The 20243-nt window shown below is 37.6% G+C and overlaps 1 pseudogene across 1 annotated transcript; it reads left to right on the top strand.

The window, feature by feature from the left end:
• The first annotated feature begins 18448 nt into the window (after positions 1-18448).
• Positions 18449-19004, top strand: LOC307104056 (L-lactate dehydrogenase A chain-like; annotated as a pseudogene). Its single transcript has one exon. The product of its transcript is annotated as an L-lactate dehydrogenase A chain-like (transcript).
• Positions 19005-20243: the final 1239 nt, after the last annotated feature.

Raw genomic sequence — 20243 nt, 5'->3', positions numbered from 1 at the left:
AGAAACTCTACATAACCATAGAATATTTAAAAAGACTTTCAAGACACAAAAGTACAAATCACAATAAAATATTGATACTAATCTAATAAGTTAATTTGAGAATTATATTAATCAAAAGATGCTAAATATAGAAACCAAAAATAAAAGCCACAACATAGGATACTTTTGAAAGATATATACAAAGAACTGGTATAAAGAATAGATAAAGAATTTCTACAATAAGTAAAATAAAGGCAAATAACAATAAAAAATGTCTTGAAGTAGCTCTCAGAGAAAAATAAATGGCCTTGAAATGTTTGACAATATGATCAACCTCATTTGTGAACAGGAGAATGCAAATTAAAAGCACAGTAAGATATAATTACATCTCAAAGTGGCAAAAGATGTATACCCAGCTTTAGTAAGAATGCAGAAATGTCATAAAGAAGTTCTCATACTCAGCTAGCAGAAGTGTAAATACATACAACCTCTTTTGAAAACAACTGAATATTACAATTAATGAAGTGAAACAGCTTCATACACTATGAATCAGCAACTCCACTCACATATGTGTACCAGGAACTATGTGCAGGAATTTTTATAATAGACTTGTTTAAAAAAACAACACATAGAATCATCTAAAAGTCTGTCAAGAGTAAATGGATAAATAAAAATTATAGCATATTACATGCAGTGAATGTCATGGAATTACAATCACGCACATTAATATGACTAAATCCTACAAGCCAAAATGACTTTAAAAAGCATTTTATAAGAGAATATATACAGCACCTTTTATTTATATAAAGTTCAAAAACATGTAACTAAACAATGGAATAGATACATATGTGGTAAAGATAAAAATTTTGAGTAAATAATAAATACGTCTACAGCAGAGGATACCTGTGTGCAAAGGTGTCAGTGATTCACTGGGGAAGGCACTTACAGAGGCTTCAAAGGACCAGCAGACGTTTGGTCCTGTCCAACATGTCCATGGAGACAGCCCATTTGTGAGTACCCACTTACCTCACCTCATGTGTCATTACGAGCTAAGCTACCAAGCCAACAAGTGTTATTATTGGCAACACAGCAATAAAACAATTATTGGAGCAATAGACATAATAGTACTTTTATGTATTAATCCTGTAAACAAAAGTAGAAATTAACTTCATGGGTTGTTTTAACCAAGGGACCTTTTCTAAATGAAGACATTTTATACAGGACCAATATCAAGGACCATTTAGTATGGACTGAATGTCTCCATGGATGTTCTGGACAGGACCAAATGTCTGCAAGGCTTCAAAGTTATCAGTAGTAGATATGTTGATATTCATTTTTTTATTATTCTTTATGCCTCAATCAAGTATTTTATTATTAAAGCTGTATTTACCTCAAAGCACCAATAATATCATTAAAGTAATAGCCTATGTTCTCATTTAGAAACACAACCCTTAACAAAATTACATAGTAAATACAAACCACCTGCTTCCTGGCTTACATCTTGTTACTCAACTTTTAAATGAGGTTTTAAACAGCATATACAGGTCGTAATGGTTGAAGTTAAATCGAGCATATTGTTTTCTGGTTATTTTTTTTATGATAATGTTACAGTCCCCTAAATTGAAAAAGATACACACAAATTACATAAAATATACACATCACTATATACATACATATACACATTTTAAATGATGACTAAGATATATCTTTGCAGTAAAATTTATAGACATAAATGTTTTTAAAATAATATTTAATTATAAAATTAGGCAAATACTGTCAATTAACTTTCACTATGTATCCAACTTGTACAATACTATTTGGCCTAAAACAATCTGTCTATGAGATTATTAGAATTCTTATATCCTGGGAATAAGCAGTATAACTAAACTTACTCATAGACTATAAAAGTATTTTTGTCTTTAGAAAACATTTTTCATAGATGAAATAAGAAAAAGAAATAGCCTTTTCATTCATGTTCATTTTTTTCAAGTAGGATATAGGATAGAGTTAGTATGAATACCAGACATTATTGAGAAGATAAAAATGAAGTAGACAATGCTGCAAAGACTAGCTATTTTGGCATTGCAGCTGCAGAAGTAGTGAATATTGGTACCTTAGTATAGGCTATCAGCTAAGCAAGTTGGAGCTCATGAGTGACTGATGGGGCTGACATAACCAGGTCAGAATACTCTGCTAGGCCCTTTCAAGGCATAACAAAGAATTAACATAAACAGAGCTATGTGCTCCTTTAGAGCGGGCATAAGGGTTAGATAAAAAGGCCATAGCAAGTAGGGTATGAAATCCTTTTTATTTCTATTGCAACTAGGTAAGCTATCAATAATTCTTATAATCACAAAGATAAGTGTGGACATGCAGGCCTACTGCTGTGTTCGCAAATGCTTGTGCCTGTTTATAAAATGGCGTCTCTCTCATGTTTATTCATGCTCATGGGATCTTGCCAGCTTCCTGAGATGGTTCCATGTGTGGTAACAGTTCTAAGGAGCAGCTCCCTGCGGCTGGGCACAAAATCCCAGTGAGCTTACCTGAGGCTCCCTAGGAGCTGCTCATGGAGGTTTGGAGAAGCAAGGTTTTTTAAGCTTTTCAGAGTTTGGACTCTCAATGTTCAAATTTTCTTGTACCTTCCTAATTCTTACTCCACCCATCTAACAGAAGGATCTATCGACAATCTAATTTAAGCATGCCAATAATCTTATCTAATAAAGAGGGAATATGCTAATTGACTGCCATGCCCTCAAAGATGGCGGCGCCCACAAGATGGCAGCGCCCAGTCCCCTCAGCCCCCCAGACGCCCAGGGCCAGCTTAAGGTGCAGGCAAGCCTTGGATGTCGGCTGCCCAGCCACCCAGGGCCACCCGAGGCTCAGGTAACCAGGGCCGGCCGAGGCTTGCACTGCTGGCAGTGGCAGCAGCAGAGGTGTAATGGGGTGTTGCCTTCCCCTGATCGCCAGGTTGCCTCCTGCTCCTGAGGGCTCCCAGACTGTGAGAGGGGGCAGGCTGGGCTGAGGGACTCCCCCCCCCCCCCTCAAGTGCATGAATTTTCTGGTAGACATATAAAACTATGCTCAACTTCACTAATCATCAAAGAAATTCAAATTAAGACCACAATAAGGTACAACCTTACACCTGCCAGAATGGCTATCATCAAGAAGTCAACAAATAACAAGTATTGGCAAGGATATGGAGAAAAGGGGACCCTGGTGAACCTTTGGTAGGAATGCAGATTGGTTCAGCTGCTGTGAAAGCAGTATGGAGTTGACTCAAAAAATTCAAAATGGAACTGCCTTTTGAAATGGAACTGCCTTTTGAGTCAGTGATCCCACTTCTGGAAATGCATCCAACTGAAAACCTTAATTTAAAAAAATATACATACCCCCATGTTCATTGCAATGTTACTTATCATAGCAAAAATTTGGAAACAGCCCAAGTGCCATCAATTAATGAGTGGATAAAAGAGCTGTTGTACATTTGTACAAGAAAATACTTCTCAGCCGTAAAAAAGAAGGAAATCTTACCTTTTGCAACAACATACATGAACCTGGAGAAAAATATGCTAAGTGAAAAAAGCCAATCAGAGAAAGACACATACCATCTGATTTCATTTATATGTGAAATTTAATGAACAAAATCAATTAACAAACACAATATAAACAGACTCATAGATAAAGAGAACAGACTGACTACCATAGATTTTTTAAAAGATAATGAGAAAATGTGTAGGAATATGATTAATAAACTGAAAAACTCTTCATAAATATCAAGTTCTCTTATTTGTATTCTATTCTCATTCCGTGCCTGTTATATTTTTTCAGTTTTCCCTATAAAATATTCTAGAGTACATGCAATTATAATTTTGTGATAATTATCTAAATTAATATCAAATTATTTTATTCAAGTGCTCAATTATTCAAGTAATTTTAAATTTAATGAGCATGATTTCAAGGACAACCAATATATGAAATACAGTTTCCAAGTCAATTAACCAAATAAATTTATATGTGTAAAGCACATTTATCGATATTTTGTATATTCACTTTAAAAAAAAATTCCACTTTTAGCTCTAACGGCAAATGTTTTTAATCTAGTCTCCTATGGATTGAAATTTCAGGAAAAAAATAGATATATTTAACTTGGTGAGAAAAATAATATTTGACATAATAATCCTCATTATCTATAGGAAAATAATCACCATTTTAAAGTATTAATTTGTGTTTTCTACACATTGTTTTTAAGGCTCATTGTCTGCCCAGCACTATGCTAAGTGCAATGGATATTGAAGTAGCATAATAGAGATACTGCTTTTAGGAAGCACATAACATATTGGGAAAAAGTTATGACTTAAGAAACAATTATAATAAATTAAGATGAATGTTCATGGTGATATTAAAAAAAAAACTACATAGATACAGTTCCTGACATTTGAAATTTACAATCAAGGCAGACCATAATAAAAAAGAAAAAAAGTAGCCCGGCTAGCTCAGTGTTGACATTGACCTATGAACCTGGAGGTCATGGTTCCATTCCCAGTCCAGGGCACATGCCCAGGTTGTGGGCTCGATCCCCAGATTTGGGCATGCAGGAAATAACCAATCAATGAGTCTTTCTCATCATTGACGTTTCTACCTATCTCACCCTCTTCCATTCTCTTTGAAATCAATAAATATATCTCTGTATATAAAAGCCAAATGACCAGAATGACTGGAACGACTGGTCACTTTGAGGTGCACTGCTTCAGCCAACTGGCCAATTGGGGTCCTGATCAGCCCACCCAACTCCCCACAGCTCCCCCCTGGCTAGTCCAGCCCCAATTACCCCCCACCCCAATCAGGGGTGGGGCCGGCTGTTCAACTGCCTGTGGCTCCTCCCCCTGGCCACCCAGGCCCCAATTGGCCCCTCCCACCATGATCGGGGGCGGGGCCTCCTGGCCAACTTCCTGCATTCCCTCCCCACTGCTGGCCCAGCCTGATCGGCCCCAATCAGGGTGGGCTGGCCGGACCCCACCCATGCACGAAGAGAAGTAAAGGCTTAAAATACTGACTATGTTTCAAAGTCAACAATCTGCATGTTCCATGACATGTCACTTGCTTTTTGAATGCTAGTTTTAGTCTATTCATGTTTAAGTTACTTAATTTTGCTTTATTTTTTTCAAATCTAGCCCGTCCTTACCTTACTTGAAAAAATAACATAATACTTATTAGAGTTAATGTAACAGAAAAGCAGATACTATTGTAAGCATGAATAAAGTCAAAGTAAATTAATAACAATATAAAATGGGAACTCTTACTTTAAAAGAACTTGAGAATATTAATCTAATATAAATAAATTAATTATATTTTGTGAGATATAGGAAGATACAATAGTTATGGTCTTTGAATAAGGGATGAGGAATTTATATAATTAAATTACAGCAATGAAATACTTATCCTATATAATAGGTGGCTTCGCAAGATGGCCGCTGCAATGTCGTTCTCCACAAGATGGCCAGCAGGGGAGGGTAGTTGTAGGTGAACAGACCAGCAGGGGAGGGCAGTTAGGGGCAATAAGGCTGGCAGGGAAGGGCAGTTGGGGGTGACCAGGCCAGCAGGGGAGGGCAGTTGAGGGCAATTGGGCTGTCAGGGGAGCAGTTAGAAGTAAATCAGGCCAGAATGGAAGCAGTTAGGGGGTGATCAGGATGGCAGGCAGAAGCGGTTAAGGGCAATCTGGCAAGCAGGCAGGCAGGCGAGCGGTTAGGAGCCAGCAGTCCCAGATTGTGAAAGGGATGTCCAACTGCCGGTTGTGGGGTTGTGGGATTGGGCCTAAACCAGCAGTCGGAAATCCCCTAAGGGGTCCCAGGTTGGAGAGGGTGCAGGCTGGGTTGAGGGACACCCCTTCATGCATGAATTTTGTGCACCGGGCCTCTAGTATGATATAATATTTCACATACATTCTCAATAATAATGGATTATCATAGAGCCCTAAGAATGGTCTGCCTCAGAGCTGTGTGGCTTTGATAGATTGATCCTCATGCCTTGCCAAGCAGGTTAAATCTTAGAGTGCAGGTATCCACACCTGAGCCAAAGTCAGACAATTTGGTAGCACAATGAAACACTGCAAATATTATTTGTAAAGATTGTCAAGATGATTAGTTCTTACGATGTAATATGTTAATAGAACCATTTGCTAAATTTTGTGGGTTTTTCTTCCTATAATTTTAATTATTATTTATCAGAAACAAATTAATTTTTCCAGTGGTTTTCCCCTGTACTAAAGTGGAAATGTTTCTCAAGAAATGGCTTTCCTTTGTTTCACTCTTCACCACAAGCATAAAGGATCTTTTCTAATCAGCATTAATGAAGCCACCCAACAGATTTTTATCTAATACTTACATTCAATTTGATATGAAGAAAAGTTCTTAACACATACTAGGCTATTAGGGGATATATATTGAACAAATAAGTAATTATTCACAGAGCTACCTGAAATAAACTAGTATAGAAAAAAGAATGGCAAAAGTATATTCAGGGTGTGAAAAGAATAATGTTGCAAGATCAGTTAAAGCAGAAAAATTATGTTTGATTTATTCTTACAAATAAGATTTTTAAGCCAGTGCCATAATACTACTGTATTTCCTTTAGTAATAAAAAATGAAGAAGCTTTGCCTTGTCTTGCTACTGTGCAGAAATGACAAGGAGCTTTTGTTACAAACCACAAACAAAAGGATTCAAAGATATGTTACTGAGATAGTGCCAAGCTAACCACTGTCTCTATCCATAAAAGAAATATGACCACATATGAAAAGGATTTTTAAAATAAAGGTCATACCTGATCCAAATAATTACTGTATTAAAGCCACTGTCATTTTAGTGTGTGTTTGTGTGTGTGGGGGGGGAAGGGGGGTAGAGGGGACTGACAGGTGAAATATCTAGCTGATGACAGTCTTATCATATTTCAGTTCTTTTTTGTTTCACATTTATCCCTTTTTTCCTTGCTGTGATAAAGCTGAACAGTAGAATGTTAAAACAAGTCTTAAAAGTTTAATTTCCACCTTATATCATGTGTTTGATATATTTAGCAATGCCTTTCTTCATCACTGTTGGTCATAGTATTTGAATTCATCCTCAAAAATTCCAACGTCTATCCGTAGCTCATTTCAGGGATTTTACATACTTTTACTTTCTTATCTTTCATAACTTATTACTGCATTTTTTTCTTAACCAGCATCTCAAAATATTCTAATTAAAAAAGGCAGATCCTACAAAATGAATACATCTTCTAGCAATTTAGATTGCCCACATTTTTGTTACAACACATAAGAATGTAAGGGCAAATCACTGAAGTGAATACAATGTGGGTGCTGCTAGAAAATAGCAAAGTCCATTGTTACTACCAGTGGTAGGGTTAAAAAGACAATTGGAATTTAGAAATGTATTTGTTAATGGTGCACAGGAAAAATCACAATGTACTAGATATTGAATTTTCCCTGACTTGGGAAAAGTTATAATCATTTCTAATTTTCTTTAATGTAATATATGACCATCTGAGATCAAGTAAATAGAAATTTCTAAATGTCAATGTATAAAGTATTTCATAAACAAGAGACATAGCCAGGAAGTCTGTCGTATTTCTGGAAATGTTCCCTGCACTCTAAAGTTGACAAGGCAGAGTGCCATGGCAGCATTAATTGCAGCCTTTAGAGTGGAAGAATATTTCTCTGTAATTAAGACTTTCTGAATTTAAAGAAATATGATCTGCAACAGCTTCTCTGCCTTTATTGTTAATTATTATACAACTAGAGGCCCAGTGCACGGATTCGTGCATGGCCGGGGGCGGCGGGGGGGGGGGGGGGAGGAGGAACAGGAGGTTGGCTGGCCGGCCCCACCCCCTGGTTGAACTCCTGGTCAAGGGGATAATTTGCATATTAGCCTTTTGTTATATAGGATAATGAAATCAAGTGATTTAAATGGTCACCACTGGACAGTCCCAGCTTTTCACAAATTGCTTGCAAGTATTACTTCATTTACCCCAAAATATTTACACCTTATCATCCCTACGTTTTCTTGTGTGAATGGAAAGGCTTGGAGTCCCTTTCAGAGCAGAGGCAAGGCTCCCTAAAGGGGAGAATGAAGCAAAGGTCAACTGAGGTCTAGTCCTGAGTGCGAGTGGCTCTGGACACAGGGACACTCAGAGAGCAATAACCACCTCTGAAGCAAGAGGCTTCTAGATGGGACAGATTTAAAGACAGGCAGTTTCGTTCACATGAGAGCCAAGAAAAACTCCCTGAAACAATGGAGGGCAGAAAAAAGAAGCCTTTATACGATCACTGGTCACTGCTACCACAGTGTTCAGAAATCACACAGCAGCTAGTACAGTCCCAGGCTGAAAATATAACGTTCTCTACCCAATAAATACACCAGGAAAAGGAGATATTACAAATAACTATGATCTGTGTTTGCATGAGTGTTAGAGGTGTGGGGGACTTGGAAGAAGCAGAATTGAAAGGGACTGCATTAGGGTTTCGTCCTTGGCTTCCCTGCAAATTGTTAGTCAGGGCTTTGCACAGCTGGGATAAGCTTTACTCCGCCATAGATGGCAAAAACCACACTTATATATGCCTGCCCCCATCCATTCTAAATGGATCTCTTCCACATTCCACAATCAAAAGCTACCTGGTCCATTATCCATATAACCAAAGTCTTTAATCTCAAAATTAACACACACACTTCTTTTCATTATCTGTCTGAAAAGTGGTTCTCAAGTGAGCAGAGTGCCCTCAAATCTGTGTAAAGCATTCGATTACTAGGCTGCATTCACTAACATCTTACTCCTGAGCCTGGGAGAGCAAATAGCCCCTGAAGCCACAGCGCTGGAGCACTCAATAAGTCACTGCCTCCACACCATTGAGCAGTGTTTCATAATCAACATGGAAGTATTTTTATAGTACCTTGGGCTCATTTCTGGGATATAATTTCTATCATAGGCAACAGTTGTCAGTACTGCCTGCCCTGTGTGTGAGCTATATTGTGGGTGGTACCCAGGACTCTAACTAATTCTTTTGTTTATTTTGCCTCATCTTTCAAACTCAGACTCCCACTCCACTAATAAAACTCCAATCAGCAGTGACTTGAGTATCCACATTTACTTCTTTTCAATGACTGGAGTATCTACATTTATTTCTTCACAATAGTTCTCCAAATCAGTCACCTCTAATTTCAGTGGCTCAAATCAATCTATGATGCGTATTCCACTTACAAAAGGTTTTACAGCTTGGGTTGATTTGTCTTATATGACAGATATACATTTTTGTTCAAAAACTAAATGTCAATTGAATGCCATTGTTGTAGGTTTTCTTTTTTCTTCTTCTGTTTTAAATGAAGATAATAAATCTGACTCCAGAATACTACTGCGGTTTCTCACCTCTTTCCTCTAAGGTTGCCTTAGAAATTGCAAGTCCTGATTGGTGCCCAGGAAAGGAGGAGAAGGCCTTGAATCTTCAGCCTATTATGGATGACAAGCCTACCAGTCCTTTGGAGCTCAATGGTTCGTCTGTACTTGTGGTATAGGCTTGGGGCAGGGAGATTTATTTTTACCCTAAGACTGGAATACTAGAAACCACCTTGATGGGTTCTGGGCCACCTGACCTTTAGAGGCCTCACAACCTCCATGATGAACCCATCAAAGATTTATATATATAAATCTCCATGATGAACCCATCTCTAGTGTTTGCCTCGTTTTTCTTTCTGCCTCAGTTTCTATAAAATCACCTCACAAAACTCAGTCTTCCAAAGAGCAAAATCCAGAAAAGAGAATTGTTTTAAGTAGATTATACATTTCACCCAGACAGCACAAATCATCTTTGAGTCAAAAAGTACAAAACTAGACAGACAACTTGGAATAAGTGGATGGGGGCAGGAAGAGGGAGCCAGCCAGTGTGGCTATGAAGGACAGCAACTCATGAAAGACCTGCTGGAGGAAAACAGAGCAAGAATATATTTATGTCTCTGTGAATTACTATTAGTCCTTGATTCTTAATGTCTTTTTATTCCTTCCCAACACAATGAATGGTGTGTTGAAGAATTCTGGACCAAAAAGAAATTGGAGTCATCTACTTTGAATAACTTTTCCACCTTTTACATGAGAAATTTTAAAACTTAGAAAGTTTGTTATTGTGTAAGGCCATGCACCTTCTTATGGCAGAGCTAATTTTATCATTCAAGGATGAGTGATATATAATTATCCCAATGCTAAGGTGATTTATATACTTATTTTACTTTCAATATGTCTGTATTGTAAATCTGTCTCACTATTTATGTCTTAAGTTCCTTTATCAAAATTATTTCATTCAGTGAGTCTACTGCATCTAATATTGCTTTTCATAAATCATCACATTTATGGAATTAAATCCACATAAAGAAAATAGTATTATTGATACTTTCAAGCACATTTTGGTAGTTACTATCCTTCAAACTTTTGTGAACTAAGAAATGGTACTGATATAAGAAGAGAAATATATATTCATATTTCCCACTGTCCCAAAGTTTCTAGTACTGTACTGTATATATACTAGGTACTGAATATTATTTTTAATCAAAGAAAAATTAATATTGAATTAATCACTACTATATTCATTGTTGGATATTTTCAATTTGGTTGACACTTTGTTTAATTCATAATATGGTACACTGCAATCCAATGATGACATGACTAACCTTTTTTCTTTCCACCAGAAGTGGGAAATCTCATGTCCCGGAACTGTTAATGCCTTTATTCACCTAAAAAATGACTTACTCCAGAGGGCAAATGTATGTTCACCAGTGTGTAAATTCAACTATTCAGAAATGGCTGTGCTACCCAGAGTGCAAAGTAATATATAACATGGAACTTAAAGTTTAACTGTGGGTTTGAAAACTGCCTCTACTATATATTAGCTTTGTAGCTTTGATCAACTTAACTTCACAAAGCTACTAAAGCCTGCAAATCCTCAAAATAATAATATCACCTATTTCACAGGGTTCTTGTCAAGAGTAAGAGGGATGCATAGAGAGCATTTTGAGTATACAGCAAATATTAGGCAATTAATGAACATTAGTTAAGGATATCTAATGTTGGTCTTCCAAGAAAATGGCTTTTAGTTATTTGAAAGCACAGTTAATAATATAGTTAAATCACAATTCTATAAATTTATAAACTACATTTTTGTAAAATTATATTTCCTTAGTATGTGTGATGAACTCTGGTTTATCATTTCTCTTCCCATTCTATTCTACATTTCTCTATAATATTTTATTTTCTGAATTCTGAGCTGGATCCACTAAACTGATTTTACAATTCACTAAAAAACAATCTTCTGTGACATAAATAATAAAGAAATAATACTGAAAAGTAGATAATCATGATAGAAAATACTATTTTGTATTTAAATATATGACATAATAAAGTCTAGATTGTGATAGTTTTGGTTCTGAGGAATTTCAAGTTTTGTTTGTACTCATAAATAAATTGTACTTTTGTGGGAGAGAATTTCAGTGTCTGGTAGAGGATGTTGCAATGATGTATTTTTTTTTCTTTTTTTTAATATATATTTTATTGATTTTTACAGAGAGAAAGGGAGAGGGATAGAGAGTTAGAAATATCAGTGATAGAGAAACAATGATCAGCTGCCTCCTGCACACCTCCTACTGGGGATGTGCCCGCAACCAAGGTACATGCCCTTGACCGGAATCGAACCTGGGACCCTTCAGTCCACAGGCCGATGCTCTATCCACTGAGCCAAACCAGTTAGGGCTGTATTTTTTTCTTAATGACACCTGGAAACTTTGTGTAGAGAAGGATATTCCAAAAACTAAAAAGAAAGAAAGAGCTAAAGATATTTTTTTTCTGTACTAAAATAAATAACACATGGCCTGGACATAGTATTTGAAATAAGAATTGCCTTAGAAAATATAAAATAACTGTTTATCAAATGATACAACATTTTCAAATGTAAAACAAATTCTATTCTTATACTTACACTGTTCTGATTTCTAGTACATTAATATTCTGGACACTGAAAATGTGCTAATTCAAAGTCATGTAAATGTCTGGGTCACGGAGTTCATTTGCTATTTCTCTGGGCATTAGCACAAAGATACTTGCTCCTTTCAATATAGTCTGTAATTCGTTTAAGTATTACATTTTCAGCTCTCAATTAGGTTTTCAAATCTTAGTAATTTGATGAATTTTCTTACTATCACATCTGATTTTTAATAATTTAGTTCCTGACTCCACTCCTTGATTGTATGGCATGTTATCATGACTTACTGATTTTTAATATGCTTTTCATATTTATGTACATATAAATCTTTTTAACATCTAAATTTAACCATAGATAGCACATGAACTAGAAGTGTTTCTAATTCTCTACTGCAAAAACTAAGTATTCATGGGATTAGATGAAAGATCTAAATTATTAGTCTAATTTATTTATAAAAAAAATAGCTTCAAAGTTTCTTCGCTTATCCTGAAAAAGCATATTCAAAGCTTCATGTTCTTAGTGACCATTTATTTTTATTTCCAAATGAATGTGGATGTAAAGTTTTATCATTAAGTTTCAGTTCCTCCATTGAAAAGAACTTCAGAGGAAAACAAAAAAAATTCTAATTTAAAAATTCTTACCACCCTTTACTTTTCATATATCTCTTTTCCTAAAAGTAAATCAGCTTAGAAGGACTAGTGATAGAAGTTTGCTTTTATAAAAGCTTACAAAAACCATAATACAACAAACAAAATAAGTGTTGAACATTTGAATATATTTAGTAAAATCATGAAATAAGTTCTTTCCAAAGGTTTACAATGAATATAAATAAGAATTAGTTCACTTTCTTAGACTTCTCACAAAGTAAGTTGGAGATTGAAATCTGGTTCTGGTTAGGATAAATGAAGATTTATTTGAAGTATTATAAAATTTATAACAAGTTTTTTAGAAAATGATATTAATGAGCATATAAATACCTTCTGATTCACCTAATTGCTAAAGACATTTCATAGTAAAATATCATGATAAAAAGAAATGTTTTATGTTTAATTGAAATTCTACTTTTTAATGAATTGATTTCTCTTAGACTAAAATACTAATTAAATAAAACAAGACAATAGAGCTTTAGGTTCCAGCCAAGATAGAGTAACCTTATTCCGCCCTTTTAATAAAACTAAAAACCTGTGTATATCACACAACAAATAAGCATAGAAGGACTGTGAAAGCAGAAAGAAGAAGGCAAACTGCTTAGGAACCTCATAACTGAAGGAATGATATGATAGTGAGTTTCCGGCTTTCCCTATTGCCTCCCATAGATCCTGGACAGAGTGCTATGGAAGCTGCCAACCCAGAACTGCCAAAAAGCACAGTCAGAAATAAGCTCCAAGAAAAATCTGCTCTCTCTAGACAAAGGGCCAGGAAGAGGGTAGCCTAAAACTCCAAAGGAAGCCTCCCTACCCTTCCCCCATCCTTTCAGCAGGGCCAAATGGAGAATGATTTCCACCTACCCTTGACCCCATGGAAGCAGGCAGTGTGCTTCAAATGCCTCACAAGATAAAATTGGCTAAGTGGCGAGCAAATCAATTCCTTACATTGTTGAGTTATGTAAACTTGTAGTGATTAATTAGTTATCATATGTTGTTTAGAGACTTTTATAGATGATAACTTCTAATAATTAAATTGATCAAATGAGCCTATTACTTCTGAATATAAACCTAACATACATACACTAGAGGCTCGGTGCACGAAATTTGTGCATGGGGCAGGACAAGCCCCTCAGTCCAGCCTGAACCCTCTCCAATCTGGGACCCCTTGGGGGATGTCTGGCTGCCAGTTTAGGCCTGATTCTGGGGATTGTGCCTAAACCGACAGCCGGACATCCCTCTCACAATCTGGGACCACTGGTTCCTAACTGATCTCCTGCCTGCCTCCCTAATCACCCCTAACTGCTCCCCCTGCTGGCCTGTTCACCCCCAACACCCCCCCCCCTGCCAGCCTGGTTGCCACCAACTGCCACCCCCGCTGGCCTAGTCGCCCCTTACTACTCTCGGCCCCCCCACTGGCCTGGTTGCCCCAACTGCCCCCCTGCCAGCCTGGTCGACCCTCACTGCTCACCTCCAGCCAGCCTGGTCACCCATGCAGCCTACTGCTCGGTCGTTTGGTCACCCCTCAATAACCCCCCTGCCAGCCTGGTCACCCCATGAAGCCTGTTTGGTCGTCTGTTCGGTTGTGATGGTCATTTAAGCTTTTGTGTATATATATATATATATATATATATATATATATATATATATATAGTCTGATTCATTTGAATCTCAGTTTTTATACTGAAGAATCTTGAGTAATAAAGTCTCCAACTTCTATTATATTTAAATTGAAATCACATGATCTTGAACATGAAATAAACCAACAGAATTCCCTGATTTTCTGTATCTATAAATATATTTAATGGTGTTGATTGAAAGTGTCACAGCTTTGTGAGATAGGGGATTGAATTTCATTTTAGATTTCAAGTAACAAGGGCAATAAAATAGCCCTCTCCTTGCCCCACTACATTTATCCAATAAATATTTTTGTGTTGAGTGTATACTGTGTAAAACCAATCTTTCATTTATTGAGGATACAATAGTGAATAAAATAAAAAACCTATCTCCTGTAATGTATTTCTAAAAGGCAAGGCAGAAAAATAGTCAAGGAAATAAAAGAAAATTCCTAGTATATGAGATGTTAATGAGAACCTAGGGGAAAAATAAATATGGCATGGCATAGAAATATGAATAGTTGGGGAAGGGAGACAGTTTTATTTTTTAACTGATTTTAAAGAGGCAAAGAGAGAGAGAGAGAGTGTGTGTGTGTGAGAGAGGGAGAAATACATTAATTGGTTGCCTCACCTTTTGGTGTACTGAAAAGAGCTCCAACCAATTGAGCCAACCCCGGCTAGGAGAGCTAGGAGATGTTTTTAGATAGGGAAAGTTTCACTCAATGGGTTTTATTTGAGTAAAGACATAGAGAAATTAGAGAGTCAGCTCTGGAGCTATGTACTAGTAAAGAAAGGACCTGAAAGAGAAACATCCCTGATATAATCAAAGAACATTGACTAGAATAGAGTACTGAGGGGGTGAATGGTAGGATGTAAGAGAGGAAAGCTGTTGGATATATATTGTATGGACCTCTGTGAGAACTTTGGCTTAATTCTGATTGGCAGTGGGATTAAAATATTTTGAGCATAAGAGTGACATGATCACCTCACGTGTTAATAAGAAGCACTAGTTCTTTGTGAACATGATCTGTGAAAGTTGTGCTAATGCAGTCACTCAGGTCTTCAACTGCTGAGAGGTGTTCAGTTGGACATTGTCCTGTTCAATAAGAAGGTTGTAAGGACTTTGAGCACAGTGTAGACATTCTGCTGGAGTCCCTGGGGGAAACAAGACAGGGAATTTCCTACTTCAGCCCCAAGTAACAAGGGCCTGTGTCTGCAGGATGGACCCAAAGGTCAAGGACACTGATCCTCTCCTGGCTTCCAGGCAGACCTGGGACCTGGCAGTCCTGCTCAACAATGGGGATTTCTGTGGAATCCCCGCTTGCCCTGCTTCCTCCCTAGGGCCCCAGCAATAAAACTGAGCTGCAAAATAAATGAGTAAGAATTTTAAAAAATCACCTCGGTCATTCTTTTGAGATTAGACTATAACAAGATAAAGGAAGAGAGAGCTATTCTAAGAATTAGGTACAAGATGATAATTGATTGGATTAGAGTGTTTATCTTGTAGTTAGTTGAAATTGATTGAAGGCAGAATCAATTAGATGTGTTGATAGATTGTGTGTAGAATTTAAGAGAAATTTAGGGTTTTAGGCTGATTCTAGATATTTTTAACTGGACATATAGACAATGGAGCCTCCGTTTACAAAATGAGGACTATGATAGAGCAAGTTTGGGGAAGAGAGGAGTGAGAGAGGAGGTTTGAGGAGAGATGAAGAGAACAAGCCAAAGAGACATGAAATAGCTCACAAGGTAGAAAAAAAAATGAGTTTAATTATCTGGATACCTAATTTTTTTAAAAAAGCATTCTGGAAAAGAGAAGGTGATGTACTGTCTAATACTACTGATATGTCAAATTAAGTGAGACCAATTATCCACTATTAGATTTAGCAATGTGAAGGTCATTGGTAATTTTGACATGGAATAGTGGGCATAAAAGACTAATTGAGGTAGGTTTTAGGGAATTGTTGTAGAGGAGTGGGAGACAGCAACAATAGAAAATTAGAAGTGAGTATATACAACATAAAGGATAAAGGTGACACCAGCTTGGCTGTTTGTTTATCCCTTCATGCACACAGTATAAAAAATTCAAGCATTTTGTTTCCCTGAATCCTTATAACAAACTTATAAGATAAATATATTAATATCCACACATTATGAGTGAGAAAATGGAGGTACATCAAGGTAAGGAAATTAGCTCAAGATTAAAGAGACCCCCGTTTTTAAGTACAATGTTATCCTAATAATCAAGTAATAGAGCTGTATAATTTAAAATATGTTTGTCAGTTTGGTGGACTTAAAGGAAAGAGATGCATCATCAAAGTTCACATAGCAAAACATCTGGAGTTGCATGACTATAGATCTGGTTAATTTAGCAATGCAATAATATTGGAGGTCCTGCTTGAGTTCCTGCAAAAAGGCTGCAGAGCGCCAAACATTTAAAAGTTGGAAGGAAGGGCAAGGGGATTCTCTTGGTGAGTATTCTGTAGAGGAAGAAAACTTTTGTAAAATTTCCACCTTTTGTACCTTATTGACTAAGACCAGAGCTCTTGCTGCAATGGATGTTGGGAACATGAGCAACCAGCCTTTTCAATGGGATCTCAGCTACACCAGCAGGGAGAAAGGAGCTGAGAATATCTGCTGTATTAACAGGCACAGATCTGTTAGAAAGAAGACTCAGGACAGAGAAAGAGAATCATATTCCATCATGTAACTGTACCTGTTGAGTAAGTGACAATCTTATTTTGAGATGATATCAAAAAGGTGAGTAAAGTCTCTAAGCTTAATTTAAAATGTGTGCAGAGTACAGGAGCAGCTTCCCCCAAGTGCAGATCCAAAACTAGTGCCACCCATGTCCCGCACCTCCCCCGCCCCCCACCTCTGTGGTGCACTCCAGATTCCTTTTGATTCTTCTTCTTTTAAATTCTCACCCAATGACATGCTTAGAGAGAGGAAGGGAAAGAGAGAGACAGAGAAACATTAATGTGAGAGTGAAATATTGATGGTTGCCTTCTGTAAGCTTTGCAACCCAAGTGGGATCAAACCTGCAAGCCAGGTATGTCCCTGACCAGAAATTGAACCAGCAAACTTTCAGTGCACAGGAGGGAGCTCAACCAACTAAGCCACTCAGGCCTGGCCTTTCGGATTCTTAATACAGTATGGCAACTGTTATGTACCAGCTGATTCTGAATCTGCTTAAGGAAGAACAAAACCCCTACAATAAGATTACAATTGTTGGGTCAGTGATGTTGGCATGGCCTGTGCCACCAGGCTCTTAATGAAAAATATAGTGGATGAATTTGCTCTTGTTGATGTCATGGAAGACAGATGGAAGGGAGAGATGATGGGTCTCCAACATGGCAGCCTTTTCCTTAAAACACCAAGATTTTTTCTTTGGCAAAGACTATATAATATGACCTGAAACTCCAAGCTAGTTATTATCACAGCTGGGGCAAGTCAACAAGAGGAAGAAAGCTGTCTTAATTTGGTCCGGCATTAAGTAAGCATATTTAAGTTCATTATTCTTAACTACCGTATTTTTTGGCATATAAGACAACTGGGCATATAGAAGTTTTTCCTGGGTTAAAAAGTTGTCTTATACGCCGGAAAATACGGTAGTTGTTCAGTGCACAAATTTGTGCACCTTTAAAGGAACTGTGGGCTGCAATGCTGCAGTGGGTAAAGGGGTGGGTCTTGGCCCATCCTCCATGCCCCTGCCTGACCACTCCCACCACGACCCCTGGTCCCCTGTCTGTCAGAAGCTCCCGCTGCCACAGCTCCCACATGCTGATAGCTCTGGCGGCTCACTGGCACCTGCTGACAGTACAGAGTGATTGGGGCTGGTGTTGGCAGCAGGCACAAGCACTGGGCAGGACCGCAGTGCACAGGAGCAAAGAATTTTCAGTAACCACCAGAGCCTTGCCTTGATGACAGTGACTGGTGCCCCGCCTTGGTCTGGCATCCCCGCTCACCTGCTCCAGAATCCCACTGTGGCCAAAGCCCACCATGTTACACATTATGAAGCCTGCTGCCAATGCCCACCATATTCCACACACACACACACCCTGGTGGTCAGCGCACATCATAGCAACCAGTTGTTTGGTTGTTCTGCCATTTGGTCTATTTGCATATTAGGGTTTTATATATATAGATGTTATAAAATACAGCCCCAACTGAAAACTATTTATTATTTCCAATTCAGTATATCATGACCAATGTGGCTTGAAAGATAAGCAGCTTTCCCCAAAACTGTGTTATTAGAAGTGGTTGCAATCTGGATTCATTCAAGATCCATTATGTAACAGGAGAAAGGCTGGGAGTTCACCCACTAAACTGTCATGGTGAGTCCTTAGGGTCATAGAGACTCTAGTGTGCCTGTATGGAGTGGAGTGAATGTTGCTGGTGTCTCCCTGAAGAATCTGCCTGATTTAGGCACTGATGCAGAAAAGGAGCAGAGGGAAAAAGTCAAACTAAAAGACTACAAACACATCCTGGACCTTTGGACTATCTGTGGCATATTTGGCAGAAAGTATAATGAAGAATCTTAGGTGGGTGTATCTAATTTCCACCATGATTAAGGATCTCTATGGAGTAAGAAATGATGTCTTCCTTAGTATTCCTTGCATCTTGGGACAGAATGAATCTCAGATGTTGTGAAGGTGACTTTGACACCTGAGGAAGAGGCCTTTTTGAAGAAGAGTGCAGATATACTTTGGAGTGGGGGGGGGGGACTAAAAGGAGCTGTAGTTTTTAAAGTCTTCTAATTTCATACCACTTCACTTTCTAGGCTACAACAGGATTTTAGTTGAAGAGTATTCATATTGCCCTTTTTGTCTGAACTGTGACTAAAACCATAATAAGGCAGCTAAGGAAAGACATCAATTTCCTAAAGTTAGAAATAAGAATGGTTCATAAAACCCTGAAGCTATATCCTGATAGTGGATGGTACTTATCTTGTATAGTATTAAACTGGTTAGTGTGAAATAGTTCCACCTCCTCAAAGGCACTGCTGCCAAAGTTGCACACACTACAGTTGCCCTTCAAATTAGATATGTGTTCACTCTGTGTTATATAACTTCCATTTCCTTTGTCCAACATTTTTTTCTGCAATTAATCACATCCTGGGACCCAATGTTTAAATCCAATATTGCATTTCTTATGCATAACTGTTCTAAAGTATCTTATTTTGTGTATTATACATATCAGAACAGTGTGCATTGCCATATAACGTAAAAAGATCTACATATAAATAATGCAACCAACTATTCAAGTGTCATACCAACTAAAACACCAATTTTTTTGGCCAAGTAAGTAATCTAAAATTTTCTGGGCTGATTAATGTCATTTGTAATATAAGTTTTAAACTAAGAAATAATGAAATTTTAGTGTTCATGCATTGGAAGACTTACTATTGATACTAGTAAAATGCTCATATTACCAAAGCAATCAACAGAGTCAATGCAATTGCTAACAAACTCCCAGTGGCACTTTTTGCATAAATGGAAAAAATCCTAATATTTATATGGAATATAAAAGGACCAAAATAGTAAAGATAATATCAAGAATTAAAAATAAAGCTGGAGGCCTCACACTTTCTGATTTCATAACGTATTATAAAGCTACAGCAATCAACACAGTACGGTATTGGCATAAAGATAGGTATATAGAAAAATGGAACTGAATAAAGAGAGCAGAAATAAATTTTTGCTAATGTGGTCAAATTATCCTCAACAAGGGTATGAAGAAAACTCAATAGGAAAATAACAATCTCTTCAAAGAACAGCATTGTGCAAACTGGATATCCCATGCAAAAGAATGAAGTTGGACTCATATAATACTAGAGGCCCAGTGCATGAAAATTCTTGCACTGGAGTGGGGCGGGGGGGTCACTCAGCCCGGCCTGCCCCTCTCACAGTTTAGGAGCCCTCAGGGGCAGAAGCTTACCTGGCAATCAGGTGAAGGCGATGACCCATCACACCTCTGCTGCTGCCACTGCTGGCAGT

This window comes from Cnephaeus nilssonii, assembly GCF_951640355.1.
Source record: "Cnephaeus nilssonii genome assembly, chromosome: 8".
In the NCBI taxonomy this organism is placed as follows: domain Eukaryota; kingdom Metazoa; phylum Chordata; class Mammalia; order Chiroptera; family Vespertilionidae; genus Cnephaeus; species Cnephaeus nilssonii.
The sequence above is the reverse complement of the archived record's forward strand: the minus strand, read 5'-3'. Positions and strand labels throughout refer to the sequence as shown.